Genomic DNA, 4,694 nt, shown 5'->3' with positions numbered 1-4,694 from the left:
ATATATATATATATATATACGACGGGCTTCTTTCAGTTTCCGTCTACCAAATCCACTCACAAGGCTTTGGTTGGCCCGAGGCTATAGTAGAAGACACTTGCCCAAGGTACCACACAGTGAGACTGAACCTAGGACATGTGGTTGGTAAGCAAGCTACTTACCACACAGCCACTCCTGCACCTATTTGTTTGTTTATTTATTTATTAGTTAGAAGAGACTAAGACAAATAAAGTTTCTTATCTGATGGTACAACATTGTGCCAGTTACAGTTTATGAGTCTTATATCCTAACTGCAAGAGATAATAACCAAATTCCTTCAGATCATTCACTACCATCTTAAAAAGGGAAGTATTCTAAGGTATAGCAAAAGAAGGGATGATAATGATTGAAATATCTCTTGCTCATAAATCAGGGCTGAATTAAAGCTAAACAACTACAACAACAAGAACACCATAGATGTTATTTAAATACTAATCTGGTTTGTGTTTAACAGTGTAGGAGGTCAGTTTTGCTCATGCAAAGCCAAACTGGGTCAACATTAACTGATCATTCCTGAGAAGTTGGTTAACTTCTAGCTTATATGGCTGTGTGTGTAGATGGTGTCATGAACTACAACAATGCTAAATCTAATGTTGTCTTGAAATTTAAGATTTAGAACACGAACACATAGTTTAAGAAACTGTGGTGATTTTCGAGCAGATACTTTGGTTTTACAAATTAGTGATCATTGCCAGAGCAGCTGTCTGGCTTCTGTGCCTGTTGCATGTAAATAGCACCATTTGAGCGTGATCATTACCAGCGTAGCCTTACTGGCACGTTAGAAAACATTCGAGTGACGTCGTTGCTAGTGCCACTAGCATTTTGAGCGTGGCTGTTGCCAGTAAAACCTGACTGGCCCTCGTGCTGGTGGCACGTAAAAGCACCCACTACACTCTCGGAGTGGTTGGCGTTAGGAAGGACATCCAGCTGTAGAAACTCTGCCAGATCAGATTGGAGTCTGGTGCAGCCATCCGGTTCACCAGTCCTCAGTCAAATCATCCAACCCATTTACATTGTTTGTGGTTTTTGGAAAGGTAACACTGTCATGGTTCTCATTTCTTTTCCCACTAAGATCTTAAGGTTCTTGCATATTTAGAGCTGGTAATAGGCAGTCTTTTAATATAACTTCTCTGTGACATGGTTATCTCTGCCTGTTTTATTATGGTTACATCTTTATTTCTTTTGATACCAACCTGCCTGAAACTGCCCTTGGTTCTATAATACAAATTCCCTCTTGGTCACAAGTTTTCTCAGTCAGAGTTAACCTGAGGCTAAATAAAATTAAAACAATATTAATTTAATCCTTTCATTATGATGTTTCTGCTGAAATATGCTTCATTTGTTTCAGTTGATTTGGAACTAGTAAAATAACTTTGTGAATGTTAATTCTGATGTTTGGAACATAAAATTAACATGGAATTTTGATGGAAGGGTTAAATTGCTTTAACCTTTTAGCATTCAGATTACTCTGTCAAATGTAATGCTCAGCTATTGACATTGCTTTGAATTAATCATTCATTATCTTGTAGCTCCAAGATTTTTATGATGGAGTAGTTTAGTTTCAGAATGTCATTGCAGGGTAGGTGTGAGGGGCCAACTCTGGCTGGGTGGAACAAAAAACAAGTAGAATATTTTAGGACAGATATGGCCAGTTTAAATGCTAAAGGGTTAAAGCAGGAAAATTGCATCATAGAACTAGGGATGGCCAGAGGTGGGTTGGCATAATAAGGATTAAAACGGAATCAACTTATGGTATATATCTAATGACTTCAGTGATCTTTAATCAGATCCCATTTTTTGTTATGCAATTATCTTTTACTTGTCACAATTAATATGTCAAAATACCAAAGAATATCTAAACCAAATAAACCTAGTTAATCATTTGGAATTTAAAGTCAGATGTATACTTATGCTACTCTCATCATTAAAGTCATCTACAGAAATCATTAATTTGGTATTGAATAGTGCTTTACAAGCAGCAGAGAGAAGCAGCAATGAAGACTGCTTACAATGATCTCTGCACCTGCTGGTTGTTATACCACTCCCAGCTGAACATATCCATACATCTTCTTCCAATTCTCTTGTCAGCTCCATTGCTACTCATCACTTGTAATACTGTGCTTTATACTTTGGGTGTGGTAGAAAAGATTGATGTCAGTGCAAATGGTGAACGTTATGATTGTAGTTGTGAAGGTTATTATGGTTTCGATGATTGTACTGATGCTGTTGTTGAGTCCATAAATGAAGAAACCTACTTGTTGTTACTGGAAGCATTAAGAAATCTATAAATACTGTTATATTCACATGGAATACCTCTGTCGTAGTTTCATAAACATACAAATGCATGCACACATCCACACCAGTTTGTTATGAAATGAAATACTGTAGCATTCACTGTATTTTAATTACATTAACATTTTAGGGTTGTGCTGCTTTTTTTGTTTTACCTCCAAATTACATATAAAGATGATAAACTCGGGAGTTGCTTGGTAAATGATTTGATCTGAGAATGTTTGTTCAACCTGAAGCAATAACATCATTAAGGAATCCCGTTATCTATTTAAAATCATGCAATCCACCCCTCTACAGATTTTGCATGTTTTTTCGAAATAATATTTTTAGATAGTATTTTCTACCACTTTCATTCATTTCTTAATAATATCCTGTACTGTATTAAGATGGCGAGCTGGCAGAATCATTACCATGCTGGACAAAATGCCACTAAGCATTATGTTCTGAGTTCAAATCCCACTGAGGTTGACTTTGCCTTTCATCTTTTTGGGGGTCGATAAAATAAGTATGAGTGGAACACTGGGGGTCAATGCAATCAACTAGACCCAACCCCCTAAAATTTCTGGTCTTGTGCCATAATTTGAAATCAATGTTGTGTACAGTATTCACTTATTTATTATTAATAATTGTATACCATTTATTCCTTAATGATATTGTATATTCAGAGCAGACCTTCAAAACAGAGGGAAAATCATTGAGAAGGTCGTGAATAGCAACGAAAAGATTTGTCTAACAAATAACTGATTGATTGTTTAATCAACTAATTAAACAAATGATCAATTAGTTGGGATCTTTGTAGTTTGAGTCACTGCATATCGAAATCTTTAAAAGGTTTTTTTTTTTTAATGTAGCATATAGATGTAATTTGTGATACTGAATCCAAACTTGTTATTCATTTATTCCAGAAAAATTTTGCGAAAATGTTACAGGTGTTCAGAATCTGATAATTTTTCAGAATTTTCAACCAATCAGAAAACAGCATATTTGCTGCCTCTTCCATCATCTGTCACTGTAGTGAGAAGGTGGGGAGGAGTCAAAACAAACAATTATGAAAATCGTGGTGGTTACACTCCTTGTGCACATGCGCAGCATATTTGGTTACTACGGAAACAGAGTTCCTTGCTTACTATGCTAATAAAACTTCATGGTGATGTGTAAAATACTCACTTCTGATTGGCTAAAATACTCAAACTTTGCAAATTTTAAAAGCTAATAACTTTTTAATTATAAATTTAAAGGAAAAATGAATTTCATTTTCATAATAAGTATACAAAACTTAATCCATATTCCACATTTGAAAACAGTTGGAACAAAATTGGAGATAATGATTCAAGCCACAAAGAGCTGTTAGTTGGTTAGATATTAACTAGCATGGAAGGTGGACTTTAAATGATGATGATGATGATGAATATTGTATACTATAAAGTGTCAAAATGTTTTGTAGCACTCCTGTGACCTGGTCACTGATACACTTCCACTGCCTGTTGACTCAGTTTTTTAGACAGGTTTTTTATCAGCTACTGAAAGATTTCTTTGTATATATAAATTTTTTTATTGATTTCTTAATTTTGTTCCTCTTTGTGTCATCTTCCTTTAAACAAGTCAGTGGTTAATGTCTCACCACATCTCAGTTTGATTTATAAAGTAATTCTTTTAATATCTGGTCAGCTGTTCATTTGTGGGTGAATGACCTTTGTTTATTTTCATTTTCTCACAGAACCAGTTCTTACTTTCAACTCCTCTTTGTTTTCCTCCCCCCCTCCCATCCCATTCCCATTTCTTATATTACTTCCGAAGTAATTCTGGATTGTAAGTTTTCAGTTCAAATTCTGTCAAGATCAACTTTGCCCTCAATTCTTCTGAGGTCAATAAAATATATTATCAATCAAGTACAGGGATCTATTTAATTGATCCCTGTACCCACTCCACAAAATTTATCATCTTATACTGGTGTTATAAACTATTATTATTATTATTCATTTGTATTGTCCTGTCTTTGTCTCCTCATGTAATTTTATGTAAGCCCCTGTGGCCAATAAAAAAAATTATTATTATTATTATTATTATTATTATTGTTCAGTAGTTTTATTTTTATAACGTGCTTTCACTTCACTACCGAGCGCAGCTCTGTGTGCCTTGGGTATGTGTTGTGGTTTGCTGTGATGCTCTTATGGTTACTGTATTGAAAGTGTTTTGTGTAGGATGTGTGCAGTGCCCAGTAGTGCAATTTTCTGTATGTTGTATATGTTTGTAAGTCCTGGTGTTTTTGTTATGTATTTGTCTGAATATTTTTTATTATACCTAAGGCGCCTACTATGATAGGAATTGTTTCTGTTTTTAGATTCCACATTCAAGTTACCTCT

The 4,694-nt window shown here is 34.8% G+C and overlaps 1 protein-coding gene across 6 annotated transcripts in view; it reads left to right on the top strand.

Moving 5' to 3' along the window:
• The window catches only part of LOC106877240 (uncharacterized), a 160,733-nt gene that overhangs the window by 47,544 nt on the left and 108,495 nt on the right, over positions 1-4,694 (top strand). The gene's annotated exons all lie outside the window — the stretch shown is intronic.

This window comes from Octopus bimaculoides, chromosome 4 (genome assembly GCF_001194135.2).
Source record: "Octopus bimaculoides isolate UCB-OBI-ISO-001 chromosome 4, ASM119413v2, whole genome shotgun sequence".
NCBI classification, from domain to species: domain Eukaryota; kingdom Metazoa; phylum Mollusca; class Cephalopoda; order Octopoda; family Octopodidae; genus Octopus; species Octopus bimaculoides.
The sequence above is the reverse complement of the archived record's forward strand: the minus strand, read 5'-3'. Positions and strand labels throughout refer to the sequence as shown.